This window comes from Melozone crissalis, unplaced genomic scaffold (genome assembly GCF_028551555.1).
Source record: "Melozone crissalis strain CALT ecotype California unplaced genomic scaffold, PUWL_Pcris_2 ptg000218l_1, whole genome shotgun sequence".
Lineage (NCBI taxonomy): Eukaryota > Metazoa > Chordata > Aves > Passeriformes > Passerellidae > Melozone > Melozone crissalis.
Window position 1 is genome coordinate 428,587 of NW_026535981.1, and position 22,133 is coordinate 450,719.

The following is a 22,133-nucleotide window of genomic DNA, read 5'->3' on the forward strand; positions in this document are numbered from 1 at the left end:
GCACAGCCAGTAAAGGTGGAACTAAAGGAAGGGGCCCAACCAGTGAGGGTAAAGCAATACCCCTTGAAGCTTGAGGCAAGGAGGGGAGTAGCCCCGTTAATTAAACAATTTTTGGCTCAAGGAATATTACAGGAATGTGAATCAGAGTATAATACTCCAATTTTTCCAGTAAAGGAAAAATTGGAGTATTATACTCCAATTTTTTTTTTTTTTTACCATTAAGTAAGTAATGGTAAAAAAAAAAAGTGGTAAGTACCGTTTGGTACAGGACTTAAGGGCTATTAATGAAATAGTGAAAGACATACATCCAGTTGTTGCTAATCCTTACACCTTGTTAACATCTGTATCGGAGGAGTTTAAATGGTTCTCAGTGATTGACCTTAAAGATGCTTTCTTCTGCATCCCACTGGCAGTAGAGAGTAGGAAATATTTTGCCTTCGAGTGGGAGAGTCCTGATTTTGGGAGGAAGAAGCAGCTTACATGGACGAGACTCCCACAGGGATTTAAATGCTCCCCCACTATTTTTGGAAACCAACTGGCCAAGGAGCTGGAGGAATGGACGATAACCCAGGTAAGAAATTCCCCATCCTTGTATGTAGTCCTGCAGTACGTGGACGACATTTTTCTGGCTACTAAGGAAAGGGAAATGTGTGTGGAATTAACAATTAAATTACTCAACATGCTGGGCCAAGCAGGGTATCGGGTTTCTAAGGAAAAAGCTCAATTGGTCAAAAATAGCGTTATTTATCTCGGTTGTGAGATCACACAAGGGCAGAGACATTTGGGAGTAAACCGAATAGAGGCAATATGTGCTATTCCTTTGCCTCGTAACCATCAGGAATTGAGATCTTTTCTAGGAATGGTGGGATGGTGTCGACTGTGGATCATGAAGTTCGGTCTCCTAGCCAAGCCGCTGTATGAGGCCTTGAAGCAGCATCGGCTGGAGTGGACAACACAGCAAAAGAAGGCCTTCCAGGAATTGAAGCAGGCACTAAAGGAGGCCCCAGCCCTAGGACTCCCTGACCTGACCAAGGAATTCCAGTTGTACGTGAATGAGAGGCAAAAACTGGCATTGGGGGTCCTCACCCAGAAGGTGGGATCCTGGAAGAGGCCAGTGGGATACTTCTCTAAACAACTGGATTCGGTAAGTTCCGGGTGGCCCTCGTGCTTACGAGCCGTGGCGGCAACAATAATTCTTATTCAAGAGGCCCGGAAATTGACTTTGGGGGCAAAAATGAAAGTGTTTGTTCCCCATATGGTCATGGCCGTTTTGGAGCAAAAGGGGGGTCACTGGCTATCATCCAGTCGAATGTTGCAATACCAGGCTATCCTGAGAGAACAGGATGATATTGAAATAAAGACTACTAATCATGTTCATCCAGCAGAGTTTTTATGCAGTGACCAGGAGGCTGGGGGACTGGTGCACGATTGCGTAGAGGTAATTGAACAAGTATATGCCAGCAGACCCGACCTAAAGGATGAACCATTGGAAGACCCTGAATGGGAACTATACACTGATGGATCCAGTTTTGTCGAGAATGGGACTCGCTATGCCGGGTATGCAGTGGTATCATTGGATCAGGTAATAGAGGCAAAGGCTTTGTTACCTGGAACTTTGGCCCAGAAGGCAGAGGTGATTGGACTCACCAGAACCCTGTATTTGAGCAAGGACAAAAGGGTTAATATCTGGACAGATTCTAAATATGCCTTTGGTGTGGTTCATGTACATGGGGCGTTATGGAAGGAAAGGGGGCTTTTGAATTCACAGGGAACCAACATCAAGCACCGGGAAGAAGTGCTACAGCTACTGGATGCTGTACATAGTCCCAAAGCAGTTGCAGTTATGCATGTTAGAGGACATCAGACTGCGGAAGGAGACATTTACAGAGGAAATCGATTTGCTGATGTTACAGCACGGCAAGTGGCACGGGAAATATGGACTCAAATGGCATTGGTACCGGTAAGAACGAATCCGGCTACCCCATACCTGAATCAGGAGCCCAAATATTCAATAGAAGATGGAAAACTAATAAACTTGCTAGGAGCACAGAGAAATCAACTTGGGTGGTATGTTACACCAATGGGACAAATAGTGGTACCTAGTCGCATAATGAAATTTATTTTGGAATCAGAACATAACAAATGTCATTGGGGGGCAGAAGTATTGGTAAAATTTTTGAAGAATGAGATAATCTCTAATCAGATGTTAACGATGGCAAAAAGAGTTAATGCAATGTGCCTGGTATGTTTGAAAAATAATCCAGTAGTTAGGAGACAAATACAAATGGGAAAGCTGCAAGTCGGGCCACAACCGGGAGATTACTGGCAGGTTGATTTTTCCGAATTGCCTAGGGCACAGGGATACAGATACTTGTTAGTGTACGTATGTACGTTTTCAGGGTGGCCAGAAGCTTTTCCATGTAGAACTAATCAGGCTAAGGAGGTGGTAAAAACCTTGTTAAAAGAAATAATACCAAGATTTGGAGTACCTTTAGGATTGTCATCAGATAGGGGTCTGCATTTTATAGCCGGGGTAGTGCAGGAACTAGCACGACTGTTAGATATAACCTGGAATTTGCATACCCCCTGGAGACCTCAGTCTAGTGGGCAGGTGGAAAGGATGAATCAAACCCTGAAAGGACAAATCAAAAAGATTTGCCAGGAAGCTAAACTGCACTGGCCTCAAGCTTTGCCTTTGGCCCTACTCAGGATTCGAATTAAACCAAGGGAAAAGGTAGGCGTAAGTCCATATGAGATACTATATGGCAAACCATATCATGCAACTGTATTAAAAGGGGAGGTATATGTGAGTGGGGACCAGGCGATTGCAGAGTATGTTATGTCACTTAATAAGATCTTGAATTCTTTAAGAAATACCTTACAGTGGAATAGACCGCTCACGCTGGAGAATTCTGTCCACGACATCCAGCCTGGGGACCAGGTGTACGTCAAGAAGTGGATCACAGATCCGCTACGGGAATCATGGAGCGGACCCCACCAGGTGATGATGACGACCTACACGGCGGTGAAGGTCCAGGGGATGGATGCTTGGATCCATTACACCAGGGTAAAGAAGGCACCGTTCCAATGGGAAACCCAGATAGTGTCTCCAACCCGGATGATCTTCCGCGCAAAGCCGCCTTCTTAATTATATTACTGCTAGTGATCATGAGACTATTACCCGTTCAAGGGTCTACTCTAGTACAGGTTGAAGAAACAAAGGTTACAGTCATGGAAGGGATGGATGTTCAATTAACTTGTGTTATATTTGACAGCCAGAGAGTTGAGGCCGGTGAAGTTATTGCAATATGGCAACGGGGGGCTGAAAGAAGCCGAGGCAAGATCGGAGTCGGTTGGGATCAGGATAAACAACAAGGAAACACGGTACTGAATCTTACTAAGGTAACCACAAACGATACGGGAGAATATACATGTTTGGTCAAGATACGGGATAGTTTTGATTACAAAAGAGTGAGTATGAGGGTTTTGCCAGGGACAGGGAATCGTGCTGAAAACATAAAGGTTGATCCAGTATCAATGGCAGCGGACATGTGGGATGGGGCACCCCTTAGAATAAATTGTTCCTTCCTAGTAAGATCAAGATATCAAAGGAACCTACGGGTCAAATGGTGGAAGCAAAATAGGGAACTGACCTGGGACAGAATGGAGGACGGGACCAGTTGGTGGGAGAAGGAAGGCAAAGGTTGTGGGTGGTTGAATGTCACTAATCCTAGAATAGGAAATGCATGGTGGAGGCATGACAGAATGATGTTATCCTTACAGAGACACGGTAGAAGGAGTAGACGGGAGGCTAATGATACAATAGAACGGAATGCTGAGCAGGAAAACTTAGTGGTAGGATTAATTAGAGATTTTGGGATCATGCAGAACGTGACTAAAATAACAGCTTGCCTACCATTACCACAGGCTGCAGGTGAACCAATTCCCTGGGGAATAATACCGGTAACCAAAATGCCTGAAACATTCAAGAATGTTTCATGGTCCTGCCAGTCAGTTCCCAAACCAGTGGATGTATGGAGGGATTTGTGTAGGACCATTCGGGCTATGACTAGAGAGGAATGTGAAAAGAAACCAAATCATTATGGTTGGATTCAAAATACCAGGAGGTGCTTAATTGCAACCCCAATAGATGAGCCATGCAATACAGTACGAATAAGAACGAAATCCCACCGAAATGAGATGAGTTGTCAGAATGTCACACAGAATTTTGACACCTGGAATAGTTGGAAGACATTATGGGGACCTAGTGTTTTGGAACACTATAATTACCTTGGGGACGTACAATGGTGCATCCAATGGTCAGGAGTAAAGAATCAGTCACATTATAGGGCCCTCATCACATCTACATCTCCTGAGAGTTCAGACCGCAGAAAGAGGATTGGAATTGTACTGAGGTTTTTGCATGTGATACACCGGAAGACCGAATTGGATTGGTACCGGTGAAAATGGCATTAAAGTGGGGATGTGAGTGTAGGGGGTATGATCACACGGTTAGCAGAGAGTCCATGGAGGGACCTATAGATTGCAGATATACTACTGTGCATAGCCCTGGAAATCTAGTCTGGGTGTTGGGACATGGACAGTGGACCACACATTTACCTCTAGATGGATCAGTAACACAAATCACCCTAGGGGTTCCCACATTGTGTCCATACTGGAAACAGAATAGATTGATCCAAAGGAAAGGACTCAGAAAGAGGGAAGAATCCCTAGAGGAGCAGTGGCATGAACCTGGCTCAGGAGTACACTTTGGATGGATATTAGAATCATTATTCCCTCCGGTAGCGACATATCGAAATAGGGAAATGCTCAACAACTTGTTAGGACAGACAGAAAGGTTGGCAGCAGCTACTAAGAAGGGATTTAAAGATCTAAATTTGCAATTGCAAGCTACATCAAGAATGACCCTACAAAACAGAATGGCATTGGATTTGCTACTGTTAAAAGAGCATGGAGTTTGTGGTTATCTGAGTAGGAGAATAGATCATTGCTGTGTACGCATTCCAAATGTTACACTTGAAGTTGAGAAAGATATTTCTCAACTGGCAGAAGTGGAAACAAAAACCAAGGAAATTGAAAAGGAAGCACAGCATAACTGGATAGGAGCAGTATTTGATTCTTTGGGGCTTCACCTGTCTGGCTGGATTACGTCTGCTATACAGTGTGCACTAATGTTTTTAGTATTTTTAGTGACTATATGGATTGTATATAGATGCCTCTTAGGAGTGATCGAAAAGGAAAAGAAGCGATCTCTCCGGTTGCTGAAGGCGATGACCCGCGGGCGGCAGAATGAAGAACACTCCCCACCTCGTTATGAAGATGTTATTGTCAATACTGTTGATTGAGCATCCTTGCAGCAGGACTGAAGGATGCTCAAAAGGGGGGAAATGTTGGAAAAGAAATGAAATTTAGCAAAATGTGTAATTATAGTTTAGTTATGAGTTGTGTGTGAATTGGTTTGTTAAAAGCAGTTTTGCAGTTTTGTAGCCGTTGATAGTGTGTGGGTTGGGTTTGTGAGTAACCTAGCAGGTAGTCTTAGGAATTTAGTAAATAATTAAACTAGTGTAGGAGAGTAAGAATGCTAACCTGTCTGAAGGCAGGATACAATGCTCTTAGAATAAGATAAGCAGAAGATTTATGATCTTGCCTGTGAACTAAGGAATGTATCACAAGGGAACTGTTTCTTGGAGACTTTGTTGTGAATCGCATGTATAAGAGGGAAGCACCCATATGTGAAATCGGGGGCTTGGGTTTTTGGGACGTGAGTCCCCCCAGCTCCCCAGGCCCGTAATAAAGCACCCACAAAACTTATCCGAGTTTTGTGTCATTTATCAATCAGGCAACATCACCTTTGGGACATCTGTCCCCCCCATATTTTATATACCCCCTGGGGCCGAGGGGTACCCACACTGAATCTTCTTTGGCTCTGGGACATTTCTCCCCCTGGACTCAGTCTCTGTATTACACGGAAACATGGCTCTGTCCATGGCTACACAAAAGAGTCCAGCATAAAATGCCACTCCATCTTCTCCATCTTTCCACCATCTCTCACTCTCTCTCTCTCTGATCCAGACCTTCATCACTCGTCTAGGAAGGGTTAATGTTCTGTGAAGTTTTCATTGTCCAAAAAGGGTTAAAAACTCCTCCAAGCAGCTAGACTCCTGGCTGCACCCCCCCATCTCCTCAGCCGGGCTGCCTGCTGCCAGCATATGTTTACTAAATTTCAAGGTGATGGCACACAAACACAGGCTGCACTCTCTCTCTGTCTGTCTGTCTCCAAGAGGGGGGGACAGGCTGCCCATTGCTTCCCGGCATTTCTTTACTTCTTCCTTCCACCCTTGGGGGGGGCCAGGCCTTGCTCTCCCGAGCCGGGCCGCATGGCTTTTCCCCTCCCCCCGCCCAGCCAGCAACTGGGCCGGGGGAGAGACACCCAATTCCTTCGCGCCGGAAGCCCAAAGAGAAGCTGCCAGGGGGAGAGCCCTGCTTTTACCCTGTGTTCTCAGAGGTGGAGCACCCATTGGCCCCATCCACAGCATCCCAGAAATCATGTTTCTGGGTCAAACCATGACATCACGCCACTGCCCAGAACACCATCCTAGGCCTGGAATAGCAAATCCTGTGGAGACATGTCACCCCTGAGAGAATTGAGTCAGAAAATGAGACCCATTTCAAGAATGGCCTTATCAACGCCTGGGCCAGGGAACATGGTATTGAATGGATATATCATATCCCCTACCATGCACCAGCTGCCGGGAAAGTTGAACGGTGCAATGGACTACTTAAAACAACCCTGAAGGCACTCGGTGCGGGGGGTGGGACTTTTAGAAATTGGGAAATGAACCTAGCAAAAGTCACCTGGAGGGTCAACACCAGAGGGTCCATAAATCGAGCTGGTCCTGCCCAGTCTGAACCCCTGCGCACAGTGGGTGGAAATAAAGTCCCTGTTGTAAATGTGAAAGGTATGTTAGGAAGGCCTGTTTGGATTGATCCCACCTCAGGCAAAGACAAACCCATCCGTGGAATGGTTTTTGCTCAATGACTGTTTACACTTGGTGGGTAGTGCAGAAAGATGGAGAAAGGTGTTGTGTATAACAGGGAGACCTAGTCTTAAGTGAGAACTGTGTGTAAGGGGGTTTTTTTGGTTTTGGTTTTTTTGTTGTGGTGCAGATGGAAATAGAAAAAGGGGTGGATAATGTTGAAGATTGCATGCAAGATGTTTTCCATTACCATCTGTATGGCAGATTACCTTTGTCAAGTGGGCAGTTTGCCTTATCTCTCTCTTTGAGTGACCACATTCACACCTCCCTCTGGAGGAGACATCTGCTGATAACAGACTATTGAATGTCACTGCATGACTGATAACAACTATACCATCCCATTGTGAGATGCTCCGCCCAGAGGGAGGAGCCAAGCATTGCTACCCAGATATAATCCAGAGGTTTTTGAGACACCAGCACGGCTTTCTCCACAGGATTCCCCAGAGGAACAGCGGCTGTCTCTACTCCTACTGGATCTTCAGAAGAAGAATACATCCTTCTCTACAGATCCCGCTCGCTTCAACAGAACCACACCTGATACTTCAGGATGTCTGCAGCCACATTTCCAAGTGGACTGTCACCCACACCCTGACCCACAGGGTGTCAGGTTAGGTTCTGACTCTGTCAGTGTTGTTCTGGTGTACTGCATTGTTTTATTTCATCCTTTACATTTTTTTTCTTTTCCCCCTTAAAGAACTGTTATTTCTTACTCCCATATTTTTGCCTGAGAGCCCCTTAATTTAAAATTTATAGCAATTCAGAGGGGTGGGGAGGGTTTACATTCTCCATTTCAGGGGAGGCTCCTGCCTTCCTTAGCAGACTCCTGTCTTTCCAAGCCAAGACACCAATGAACTCCTACCAAATTCGGTGAAACAAATTCCTTGGTAAAGGCCGCGTGGCTTATTGCCTGAAACCTGGCCCCCCGGTTGCAGACAGGGGCAAAGAGCTCCGAAGTGGAGTGACCACCCACTCCGTTCTCACCTAAATAAATGTGGTCCTAATTCGATGGCTCTAAATCTGGATTTTGTCCTTCGGAGGGGGGGCGCTCTAGGGGCTGCCAGTACGCCTGTCCAGGGTATCGGTGGGCACTCAGACTTAGATCCTAGCCTCCCACGAGACAGTGAACCGTTTGTGCTTGGTGAGGGAAGCGACGAAAAGGTGAGTGAAGGCACACCAGAGGCATTGCCTCCAGTGCCTGCGGAACATGGAGGGCAGTCACCGGATAACATCGTGAAGGTGACTGTTCCTGACAAAAATCCACCTTGTCCCTGATGTGGTACCCGGGTAAACTCTGTGTTAAGCCTGATTGAACATCTAAAGGAGTCGCACAGGAAAAGGAGGGTTTGCTTTCGGTGTGCCAAGTGTGGAAAGGAAAATATTAACTATCCTAGTGTTATTTGTCATTTTGCAAAATGCAGGGGTCCAGAAACTGAAATGGTTCCAGCTGGAGAGTGGATCTGTGAGATATGCGGCAGAGACTTCACAACCAAAATTGGCCTGGGACAACACAAAAGATTGGCACACCCGTTGATAAGATACCAAGAAAGGATCATTGCTTCCCAAGTGAAAGAAACATCAAATCGAGGAGCCCACAAAAGATGCTGGACAAAAGAGGAGGAAGAACTGCTGATAAGACTGGAGGCACAGTTCCAGGGAAACAAAAACATTAATAAACTTATCACTGAACACATAACAACCAAAACAGCTAAGCAAATTAGTGACAAAAGAAGATTGCTGCCTAGGAAACCAACAGATGGAGCTGACAGAGGAACTGTGGTGAGTCATCGCACCAGGAGAGCAGCTGAGGGCATGGGAATGGAACGTGGGTTGAGTCAGCAATCCCAGGCAAGAACTGTGGACAATGGACCTGGGGAGAACCATCTGCCAGGGAGGTCAGCTGCCAGAGGGAAAACAATGGATAAGTTAAGACGACACCCTGATAAGGATAACTGTCGCCAGAAACCAGCAGAGGGCAGGGCAGCTGCAGGCTCATTACCAAAAGACAATCAAGGAACACTTCTCAGCTGGAGCAATTAAACACTTCCCCAGAGCATTTGAGCAATTGATGGACGGCCAGGAGATGCTCAGAATAATTAATCAGGCAGTGCAGGACTGCTTTGAATGCCTAGAATCAATAAGCCAAGTAAGAAATGTTACACATGGAAAAAATGGGAAGGAGACCCAGGAGAAGCAACCAAGAAAGCTGTTTCAGAACTGGATGAAACACAGAGTGATCAAAAACGGTAATTACCTTCACTTTCAGCATTTATTCCATCTTGACAGGGGGAAACTGTCAAGATGTTTACTCAGTATTTAAAGCCAGATGGGAAACACCTGGTAATTTTCCTGGCATTGGGGAATTTGAATTTAATGGGAAGGCAGACAACAGAACCTTCAGAGACTTAATCACGGCCAAAGAAATTGAAAGAAATTTGAAGGAAATAAGAAAGGGCTTGGCACCAGGTCCAGATTACTCCTGGGGACATCAAAAAGATGGATCCCAGGTATTCCCGTACAGCTCAGCTCTTCAACTTATGGTTAACATCTGGGGAGATCCCGGACATGGTGACGGGGTGCAGAACTGCTTTGATTCCTAAATCTATAAAACCAGAACGTTTGAAAGACATTAATAACTGGAGGCCTATCACAATCAATTCCATCTTGTTGAGACTGTTCTCCAGGATTGTAACAGCAAGGCTGAGCAAAGCGTGCCCCCTCAACCCAAGGCAAAGAGGCTTTATTAAAGCAGCAGGATGCTCTGAAAGCCTGAAACTCCTGCAAACTATAGTTCGGACTGCCAAAAGTAACACAGACCACTGGGTGTTGTATTTGTGGACATCGCCAAGGCTTTTGACACCGTAGGCCACCATCACATCATACATGCTTTGCAGCAGAGGGGAGTGGATCCCCACATCATTGCCCTGACGAACAATATGTACAAAGACTTCAGTATGTATGTCACCACAAAAATGAACACACGCACAGACAAAATCCAGATCCGGGTTGGAGTAAAGCAGGGTGACCCACTGTCACCCCTTGTATTTAACCCGGCAATGGACCCCCTGTTGTGCAAGCTGGAAGAGAGTGGTAAAGGATTCCACAGAGGACAGAGTAGTATAACTGCAATGGCATTCGCCGACGATCTGGTCTTGTTGAGCGACTCCTGGGAAAACAGGAAAACAAACATCAAGATATTAGAGACCTTCTGCGATCTCACCGGTCTCAAAACACAAGGGGAAAAGTGCCATGGCTTCTACATCAAGCCCACAAAGGACTCTTACACCTTCAATAACTGCACTGCATGGACCATCAATGGCACACTCCTGAACATGATCAACCCTGGGGAATATGAGAAATACCTTGGCCTACAGTTTGACCCCTGGACTGGGTTAGCAAAAACCAACCTCTCCACAAAACTTGAATTCTGGCTCGAATGAATTGATCAAGCTCCACTTAAACCTTGCAAAAACTTGATATCCTCAAAATATACACCATCCCTCGACTGACCTACCTGGCTGACCATTCAGAAATGAAAAGATCTTCTGGTCAAGGCCCTTGAAGCCCTTGACCAGAAGATCTGAACAGCGGTCAAGGACTGGCTGCAACTACCTCTGTGCGCCTGCAATGCCATCTTGTACTTGAGCACGAAGGACGGTGGTTTGGGCGTCACCAAGTTGGCGAGACTGATCCCCAGTGTACAGGCCCGGAGACCGCACTGGATTGCGCAGTCCTCGGATGAAACAATGAAGGAGTTCCTAGAGAAAGATCAAATGGAACAACTGTATAAGAAATTGTGGATTCAAGCTGGAGGGGAAAGCGAGAAGATACCCTCAATTTGGGAAGCACTCCTGGTGAATGAACCATCCAACAGTGCAGACACAACCTCAGAGTGGGAAGCACCGACCCTGAAAACTAAATTTCCTAAACCTTGTGATTGGCGGAGAAAAGAATTCCAGAAATGGACCAAATTAGTGTCCCAAGGCCATGAAATTAAAAGCTTTAAAGGTGATAAAGTTAGTAGTGATTGGCTCCAATACTATAGACGCATACCTCACAGGAAACTCCTCACTGCACTACAACTTAGGGCCAACCTCTACCCCACGAGAGAATTTCTCTCCCGGGGTAGAGAGGAAAATTACATCAAGGCCTGTAGGCACTGTGATGCGGACAACGAAACCCGCACCCACATCATCGGCTACTGCCCAGTGACTCAGGATGCTCAAATCAAGAGGCACAATCACATCTGTGAAAGGCTTATTGAGGAGGCGAAGAAGAGGGACTGGGTAGTGTTCAAAGAACCACACATAAAGGAAACCATCAAGAAGCTGTACAAACCAGATCTGATATTTGTTAAGGACGGACGTGCATTTGTCGTGGAAGCAACAGTACGATACGTAGTCTCCAAAACATGTCTGGAAGAAGCCACTGTAGAGAAAGTAAACATGTGAAAACATTTGGAAACTGAGGTGCAAAGCCTCACCAATGCAAAGGACGTTGTTTTTATGGGCTTTCCCCTTGGAGCGCGGGGGAAATGGTACGAGGGGAACGTTGAACTTTTGAGTACACTTGGCCTCTCCAAATCGAGGCAAAATATGGTTGCAAAGACTTTATCCACAGAAGCACTCCTATCATCTGTGGACATTGTACATATGTTCACCAGCAGGGCCAGAAGATTAAATGATTCAGGGTAGTGAATTATTGCATTTTTTATACTTTGTAATGTTTTGTAGATTTTTATTGCTGTTTTTATATGTTGATTTTTGTATGCAATTTTTTATTTTGTATCACTTTTATATTTTAATAAACTAGAGAGTAGCTAGGTTCATAAGGAAGCCACAAGACAGTTAGGTGGCTCATAGTGAGTAGGGACAAAGACTTTAATTCATAACGCATCAATTAGCACCTGATTCAGACCAATTTACTGTATTTGAACCAATTTACCAGATTTGTCCAAGGTGGACGAGCCATCTTTATTTAACCCAGAAAAGGAACATATATTATTTATATGTGTTTGTAAAATAGCCAAATGCCTCGTCATCTAATTAGTGAAGTGCATGAATGGATGAACGAGATTCTCACTGTCCCTACCTACTATCCAGCGAAACCACAGCAAAGGGAACGGGCTTGGTGGAATCAGCGGGGAAAGAAGACCCTGTTGAGCTTGACTCTAGTCTGGCACTGTGAAGAGACATGAGAGGTGTAGAACAAGTGGGAGGCTGGGCGTGTGCTCGGTGGTGCGGGGTGACCCGCCCACCGGCGTCCCGGCCATCGGTGAAATACCACTACTCTGATCGTTTTTTCACTTACCCAGTGAGGCGGGGTGGCAAACCACAAGGGGGGTTCTTGCTTTGGGCACCCACCCCCGGGGTTGCTAGCAGCCACTCTATTGGATACTGAACCCCCGTCTCCCAGTCGCTCTATCGACCGGTCTGCCTGCAGGCACAGGAATGAGGCTGAGCACTCAGACATTTCTTAGTGACTTATTCAGCCATCCTATCTCTCTTTTCCCTCGAGGGAATACTGTATCCTCCGCACACCAGCAGGTCCTTTTCTGTCTCCACAGGAGGCAAACCGAGACAAGCAGAGCTCCTCTGGGAAAATCCCAGGGTGAGCTTTGGAGGTCCGTCTATGCCTCTTGCCCCTGTGGGGACAGAGATGACTCCTCCTACCTGGCTCGCCAGTGCCTGTTTTGTGGAGATAAACAAAACTCCACAATCTTGTGAAAGTTGTAAAGCCAGTGTGTTTATTAAAGCGCTGGATGCATGTGGAGATTACTCTCCTTAAAAGAGATGCGTACTTCTGGGAATTTCAGGTCCCCTTTTATCCCCCTCTCAAATAGATATGCATACAATTTTACAATAGGTTCATACATATTCATTTACACAAATTTCGCCATTTCCACATTTGCCGCTAGTTCTTCTTTATCAGAAAGAATTCCAAGGTCAGGTTGACCTGCTCTCACAGCAGTCTTTCTGTCCCCCCCCTTATCTCTGTCCTTCACTGAAGCAGTTTCTCTGAGCCTAGGCTTCTTATGAGAACAGGCAGTCAGACTAAATAGCTATGTTTTCAAACTACAGACTTAACTCAAAGATGTACATTTCAAAGATGTACCTAAATCAAAATGAATTTCTAGTCTGGAGAATTTCTACTCTCTCTCACCACAGCCTCAGCCAGGGACCCGCTCCCAAGGCCCTTGCCATGGCAACCAGGACTGGGACCAGCTGGGATGCTCCGGTCTCCATGGGCCAGAGTATAGGAATGGGATTTCCCTGTTTCCTGCTCCTTTTAAAACTGCACTGCCATTCGCTGCCCTCCCGCCTCCCATGGAAAGTACAGAAGACAAAGATCCCAGTGTGGGATAAGAACAATTTACTGGGAACAGCAAACAGATAAGGAACAAACAGGAACAGCAACAACATTGATAACAGAAGGGATAAGAAAATCTATTTGCAGGGAAAACTACAACACCACCAACTGTCTCTTCCCAGCCACATATTCACTCCTGCCTGGAAAGGACACCCTTCTCCTCAGGGGAGGGAGAGAGACAGTCCCTTTCCTACCCCTAGCAATGACCCGATGTAGGAGAGAATATAATGACACAACTATGGCCAGACCCTCATGTTCTTGAACCCACATCATGTCATTGGCAGGGACAGGAAAAGGGACTGGTGTCTTCCCAGCATTGATGACAGGGAACATGGATCACCAAGGTTCATCCCAACGGGGGTTGTCCAATGGGAGATGAAGCTGGAGCAGTACAAGAAGCTTTTCCTGAAGTTGGGGCATTTGCAGGGCTTCCCTTACTGGTGCCTCTGTTGGTGTTTGATCAAGTGAGACCTCTGGGTGAAGCTCTTCCCACACTTGGGACACTCGTAGGGCGTCTCCCCAGCGTGGATGCACCAGTGGGTGTTGAGCTGGGGGTTGTGGATGAAGCCCTTCCTGCAGTCAGGGCAGCAGAAGGGCTTCCCCTCTGTGTGAATCCGCTCATGCAGAAGGAGATGAAAGCTGGTGTGAAACCTTTTCTGACACTCAGAACACTCGTAAGGTTTCTCCTTAGTCTGGATGCGTTGGTGGGTGACGAGTGCGGAGCTGCACCTGAAGCCCTTCACACACTCCAAGCACTTGTAGGGCTGTTGCCCAGCGTGGATCATGTGGTGGCAGATCAGGGTGCTGCTCTGCCTGAAGCTCTTCCCATACTCCAAGCACTTGTAGGGATTCTCCCCATTGTGAAGCTGCTCATGCACCACCAGCTCTGAGCTCTGGCTGAAGCTCTGTCCACCTTCCTGGCCCAGGGTGGGTCTTTCCTCCTCAGAGCACACTGGGCTGGGTTTGGAGCCCCATCTCCTGTGGGATCTCCAGGGCTTTTCCTCTCTGTTGGAGTCCTGTGCAGTAGAGCCTCTCAAAGTGGCCTCTCCCATGAGGTTCTGTTGTGGAGATTTGTCCTCCCTGGTCTCCCTCCTCACCTTCTTGCCTGCGGGTGGAAGGGCAAGGTCAGGATGGGATTTGCCTCTGTGCTACAGGGAAGGGGAAGGAGATCCCCCCAGTGCATCCCTGGCAGGAAGGCATTGCCAGCGGTGTTGTTGCGCAGCTGGGGGCCGTGTTGGGCTGGGAGATGGAGCAGGAGAGAAGGGGAAAGGGGCACTGACTTCCTCCTCACCCGCCTGCGTGTCTGGGGGCATTGTTTCAGTTTGAAAAGACAGGTGTCTGCTAAGGAAGGCAAGAACCTCCCTTGAAATGGAAAATATTAATCCCCTCCCTCTGAATTGTGACGTTTAAAATTAAGGGGGTCTCAGGCAAAAATATGGGACTAGTTAAAACAGCTATTGACTAGAAAAAATTTAAAAATACAAATGCAGCTGTACAAAAAACCCCACTAACCCAATCAGAGTGTACCCTTACACCTTGTGGGTCAGGGTGCTGGTAGCAGTCCCATTATATTGTGGCTGCAGAGCTCCTGCAGTGACAGATGTGGTTCTGTTGGGATCCTGTAGAAGGGTGGAGTTTTCCTCTGAAGGTCAGTGGTGGTGGTGTTGGGTCTGATCTTCCTCTGGGAATTCTGTGGAGAAGAAAGCTGCTTCTGTGAGAATCCAGTGGGAAAGGCTGGCTGTGGAGTTCCAAGGCTGAGCTTATATCCAGGTAGGAATGCTTGGCTCCTCCCCCTGGGCAGAGCATCTCACAATGGGGTGATGGAATTTTTATCAGTCATATAGTGACACTCAATGGCCCATTAAGAGAAGATATTTCCCAGAGGGGGCATTGGTTGTAGAAGAGATAAAGAAAACTGCTCAATTAACAGATGATACCTGCCCCACTTCCAACAGATGGGAATTGACAAACCCCCAGCTACATCTTGCAACCTAAGACAGGCATCTCCATCTTCCTCATAGCCTTTTCCTCCATGCCACCAAAGACTGGGAATGGAAAATCCTGGTTCTGGAAAAACAAGGGTTTAGCACAGATTGAGATTGAATGTCCCTCTGCCCAAGTCCATCTCTAGAAGTAACTGGCCATCTGCGCTCCATAAAAACCTCCCAAACATCAAGTTCAGCCCTGAAAATGCTTCCCAGGAGTTGCCTGTCTCTGGTCTCTCCCCTTTGGTGTTTCAGGGTTGCCCCCTGTCCCAGCTGGTGTGGGTTACACTTGGATTGGGGGTCCCCTGTTTACTTGATCCCCACCCTCCCCTGCAGGAAGTCCCAAGAAGCAAAATGTTTCCCCTTTTTCCATCTCCTCATTTAGGGATGCTGGGGGTTTTGGGATCCTAGGGTCCCTACTTTCCTAATTCTCTGCTTTGGAGTGCAGGGGATCCCAGGAGTCCCTCCTTCCCCTCTCCAGGCTCTTGAGGCTCCTGCCAATGGCGGTGCTTCCCCCTCTCTGGGCTCCCAACTTTGGGCTCCTGGGAGACACAGGGCTCTGCTCCTCCAGGCTGCCTCTGCCGGCAGCTGCCACTGGGACCCTCCAATGTCCCTCAAGGGGCCTTTTCCGCTCAGCCTTGGACTTCTTCATTCTCCAGACATCCCCTCAAAAAAACCCAGCCCAGAGAACCCCCCAGGATATCTGAGCCAAGCTCCCCCCCTCACCGGTCACCTGTGTGATGGCGGGAGGGGGGGGGTGAAGATCCCATGGGTGGGGATGCGAATTCATGGAGTGCTTGACCTTGTGGTTCCTTCTGCTTTCTCTGATCCTCCTTTGTCCCTCATCTTCCTCTTCCTCCCATTCCCTCCCTCCTCCTCCCCCAGCAGCAGCCACACCCTCGGTGCCCCGTTCCCGCAGCCCTCGCAGCCTGCGGCAGGAGCGGGGATGGAGCCGGGACAGGTTGGGATGGGCAGTGCGGGGCTCTTGGCTGCTCCCAGCCGCTGCAGGCGGGGGGAACCCAGCCCGGGCCAAAGGAGAGGCAAACTGGGAAAACTGGGGGCTGAACATCGAAACTGGGTCTTGCTGGGCACCCTGCCTGGGCGCTGCCAGCCCTTGGGGCTCCACTCAGGAGATCCAGGAGGAGGAGGGGCGAATGCAGAGAGGGCTGGAGGATCCCAGGAGTTTCATCACTGGGAAGAAGTGAGCTGTACTGGGATCATACTGTGATCATATAGGCAGTGACTGGATTTATCCTGGGTTTGTGTTGACATCATACTGGGATCATACTGGGAGCAGCTGGACTCCTGCTGGTGGAGACTGTGATCACAATGAGGTGAATGGGATCATACTGGGACTGAGTAGGAGCCTGCTGGGTGCAATTGTGGCCCTGTTGAGGCAAATGGGATATACTGGGAGCAAGTGGGATCATGCCAGGAGCAAGTGGGAGGAACTGGGATCATGCTGGGTGCACACTGGGAGTCATTAGAAGCAACTGGCCTTCCACTGGGATGAACTCAGATTATGCCAGGAGTGACTGGGAATATACTGGAAGGAACTGGGATATATTGGGAGAGACTGGAACAAAAGTCAGGGTGAAAGGGAGAAACTGGAACCATGTGGGGTACAAGTGGTTCATACTGGTAGCAACTGGGACCACAGTGGGCTCATCTCTGTATCGTACTGGTACTGACTAGATTAACACTGGGAGTTTCTGAGAGTGAGTGGGAACACACCATGCACATCATCCCTGGACTGGGGGTGACTGGGAGCAACTGGGAGCACACTGGGAGCAACTGGCATAATCCTGGGACTGACTGGGTTGATCTAGCTGCAGGTAACTGGCACCATCCTGGGAGTGCTTGAAAGTAACTGGGATTATTCTGGCACCATACTGGGAATGCTGGCATGTCATAAAGATCATACTAATACATAAAATTTCAATAGTCAATGCGAATTTTATTTCTATGTCTTTGATTTGAAAGAAGGTGGGCAAGCAGCGCTGGGTGGCCGAGGAGTCACTGCTCCACTCACGGCACACACTACTTACAAATTCAGTAAAGTATATATACTGTTTTTAAGCTTATAAAGCATTTTCCAATGTGCTTGGTTAATACAAATGAGTAAATATCAGTAAGCTGGAATCAGCAATTTCATCATCTTTCCAGGTGGTTGTTGGCTTCCTGTCCTTCTTGTGCTCGTCTGGAGGGAGGCCCCTTCACCACTGTCCGCTACAATATTTTGTTAAGCTTTTTATTATACATAAGCATTTAGTCACATTGCAGTCCCCTTAGTTTTACAACTTCCTCTATTTTATTCTAAGCATCAGCCATCTTTCTACCTGTCCTGGGGTGACCCTAAACCAGGACACTACCTCATCTCTTTAATTTACCATACTTCCCTTTTTCAAAGCTTTATTTGGCTATAGAAAGTTTCAAAACCCTTCCTTGTATCTATCCCAAGGAATGCATCCATTTTCCACACAGCAGATACAAGCATTTGCTGATTCCATTGCAGATTGACACAAATCACAAAAACATTTTTCACAATATTGCTCACCAAATTGACGATGTGGCGATCTGCTTCCCTTTCCTGTAGGGCATGTAGAATGTGCTGCTGGCTTATGGTGTCAAAAGCCTTGGTGATGTCCACAAATACAATACCCAGGGGTTTGTGTTCTCCTTTTGTGACCGAATAATGATTTGCAGGAGTTTCAGGTTTTCAGAGCATCCCACTGCTCTTATAAAGCCTCTTTGCCTTGGATTGAGGGTCAAGCCTTGGTCAGTGTGGCTGTTAAAATCCTGGAGAACAGTCTTAGCAAGATGGAACTGATTGGGATAGGTCACCAGTTGGTAATTTCCTTGAGGCGATCTGGTTCAATTGACTCAGGAATCAAAAGAGTCCTGCAATCCCTCACTGTTGTGTTGGGTCTGTATAAGTTGGACTGTTCTGTTCCGCCCTATCTTGTAATGGTTCTGCCCTGGTTCTCCCTTCCCTCCCTTGTGCTGCCAGTTATCCCAGCTCCTCCCCTGTTGCCTTGGAGATAAATGTACCCTGTCTCAAATCCCTCCCCGGTGCCCTGTCCGTCACTTGGCGCTCCCACCCTTCTCTCTGGAACTCTCTAGAAACATCTAACTAGAGCGTCGAGTGATTGGCTCAGGGGTCGAGGCTCCACCCTCAAGTTATCCCCATTGGTGTCTTCCCTAAGTCAATCTTTGGTATCCCACTCCCCTCTGAAACCATATTCGTCCAAGGACTGACTCCTCCCCTGTGTCCCTCCCTCCTTATAAGCTGCTGCAACTTCCCCCTCTTCCTCTTCGGTTGTCAGTTTCCCCTGGGACTCAATAAACCTGGATTGACCACAGCTGGAGAGCGCTCTCTTCTTATTTCTGCTGACTGTAGCCATATGCCAAGCCACGTCCTACCACAAGGTACCGCTACTTTCATAGCACGGAGCGTTTGCCTTAGGTGCTGTCCCGAACCACGCAGATTGGGATAGTGCCCACCTACTGCTAGCGGTGCTGGAAAGCTGTATGGGACGTCCGAGAAGGACCATTTTTCTCCAGCTGGACCGCTTCAGTTTTGGCGCCAAACGTTCCCCACTGCCTCTGTGCTGGGGCAGAGATCGATTGGGTTACATTACCCAGGGTATCCAGCAGGACCACGAGGAGGTGCAATCTCTGCACCAATGCCCCGTTTGTAACTATACTCTCAAACACTGCCTTAGGAGAGTCATAGTAGCACCTGCCATTTGCCTGCATTTCATTGAATTTCTTCACTTTGACATTCAGAGCACTGGGCAGAAATCACATTCCATCAACACCCATCTCAGGCCTTTGTGATGCTTTAATTAAACAGTCTGATTCCCCTGGTTTGCACCAATTCTAAGCTTGCTGCTGGGTGCTGGCCAAGGTGGGGCACCCGCCTGGGGAACCCCCTGGTGACCTTCCCCATGCGAACCACTCAGCCGACACCTTTTCACAGCAGTTGACAGCAGGACATGGAGCGACAGTTACGGCTTGATGGTAGCCAGGTGTTCCACAGCAGCTGGGAGTCTCCCAGCAGCCAGGTAAAGCTTGGCAACAGGCACGGGCAGCTCCATAGCAGCCAGGAATGGCTCCTCAGCCAGGCACCCCTTTACAGTGCCAGGGCGCTTTCCCGCCGGGGCCGGGCACTGTCTCGCCGTGGCTGGGCACAGCTGTAGGGGCGCTTTCAGTCAAAGCAAAGCACAGAGAGGTGGTTCCACCGCAGGCAGAGATGGCTACAGGGGCAGCAGCATGGCACAGAGGAGCTGGAATCTCACAGGGGCTGGGCACTGCTTCTGAGACCTCAGCTGGTATGGCAGGCTTGGTGGAGGGGCAGCAAACCCCACTCCATGGCCAGGCACTGTCCTGCAGGAGCAAGGCATCTCACAGTGGTGGCAGCTGGGTGCCTTGCAGCGGCTGCAGGGGCAAAGTGCCTCGCTGCTGCTACCAAGTGCTGTTTCTGGGGTTCCAGCTGTGGCAGCAGGGCACAGCAGAGTGGCAGAGTGCCTGTTCAATGTGACTCTGCAGCATGACATCTCTCCACCCTCTGGATCAGCAGCAGCGCACTCCATTGACAACCCGTGCTGCTCCTGGGCGGTTGCGGCAGTTTCTGCCAGCAGGGCAGAACAAGGGGCAGCAGAGGGCACAGCTGCACAGCCGCCAGTGCTTTCAGGAGTCTTGGCAGCCATGGCAGGGCACGGAGGGGCTTCAGGGTGCTCATTTAACACAGCCAGGCTGCTCGGGGCGCCTCCACCACTGACCCCAGGGACGGCGCACTCAGCTGACAGCGCCCTCTTGCCTGGGGCAGCGGCACAGCCCCGGGTGACCAGGGGACATCCTGCTGGGCAAACACCTCTGCCAAGGGTGGCAGCACAGTCCTCGGGGGCAGCAGGGCACTCCCTGGGCAGGTCACCCTCATCTGGGGAGGCTTCACGGCTCTGTCTGGTGGCCTCCTGGTGGGCGGTGCCTTCTGCACTCATCCTCTTCCCTCGCTCACCCAGCAACCGTCTGCTCTCCCTGCTGCCTCCCCCAGTGCTCTGCTTTCTCCATTAGCCCTGATGGAGAGCCAGTGAATGCCCCATCCTTGGAAACATTCCAGCTTGGATGGGCTCTGAGCAAGATAATGGAGTGAAAGATGCCTCTGCCCGCACCCCACAGGAGGCTCTGTGGTGTCAGCTACTGGAGTGGCTGGGGTCTCCTGTAGGATGCAATTCCCCCAGAGAGCACAGAGAGAACACAAAGCTCCATAACTGGCAAGAACACCCTCCATGGAGATAGGAATATTCTGGATCAACAGGCTCAAGCTGCTGAGTTTTGCCCCCTTGTAGATGGACACAAGTGTCAGAAATGACTGAGAGCCAGGAGGCCCCACAGTGTCTCTGAGTCCCCTTGGTTCCCTGAGATCACACAGTGTCCCAGTGTCCCTTTGGTTCCATGAGGCCCCACAATGTCACAAAGATCCCTGGACACCACAAGGTTCTGGGAGATCCCAATGGATTGTTGGTTCCAACTGGCCTCACTGAGTCACAAGGGCCTCTGGATTCCATGAGACCCCACAGTGTCACAATGTGCCTTTGGTTCCACAAGCCACAGTGTCACAATGGTTCCTGAGCAACTTTAGGCACCAGAGTCTCAGAGCATCCCCTCAGTTCCATGAACTCCACAGTGTCACAATGTCCCCTTGGTTCCATTTAGTTCTGCAGTGTCACAAGGATTTCTGGAAAGAATGAGGCCCTGAGGTATCACAATGTATGGTTCCATGAAGTCCCAGAGTTTCACAGTCTCCTCTTGGTTCCGTGGATTCTACAAGACCCTGGAGTGTCACAGGGCCCCTATAGTCCCATTGTCACAATGTGACAATGTCCCCAGGAGGCCCTGCAGTGTCACAGAGGAGCAGCACTGGAGTGGGCACAGCACCAGGGGAAGTTTGGCAGTGTTCCCATATCTGTGACACAACAGTGGTGCAACACCAATGTTGCCCTCTCTATGATACCACCGATGTTCAAGACCGAGCATTGCCCTGTCAGTGACATCCCAGTGGTGGCAACCTCAAAGTTCTCCTGTCTGTGACATGACAGCAGTGGCAATACCAATGTTCCCCTGTCTATGACACCAAAGCAATTGAAACCCCAGCGTTCCCCTCTCTCTCTGTGACACCACAGAGGTGGCACCTGCAGCGTTCTCCTCTCTATGACAGCACCACAGTGGCAACCCCTATATTGCCCTCTCAGTGACACCACAGGGGTGGCAGCCCCAAATGCTCCCCTGTGACACCACAGCAGTGACTCCCCCACATTCCCCTCTCTGTGATACCACTGAGTTGGCAGTTCCAACATTGACTTCTGTAGGACACCACAGGGGTAGCAGCCCCAAGATTACCCTATCTTTGAGCCCACAAGGATGGCAGCCCAAACATTCCCCTCTCTATGATACCACAGTGGTGGGAGCCCCAGAAATCCCCTGTCTGTGGAACCCTAGCACTGTCAGCCCCAACATTTCCCTCTCTGTGACATCATAGTTGTGGCAGCCCCAAGTCCCCCTCTCTGTGACACCACAGCAGTGGAAGGCCCAGATACCCCTATCTGTGACACCGCAGCTTTGGCAGCCCCAACATTCTCCTCTCTATGACTCCACAGCAGAGGCAGCCCCAATGTTCTCCTCTCTATGACTCCACAGCAGAGGCAGCCACAGCATTCTCATG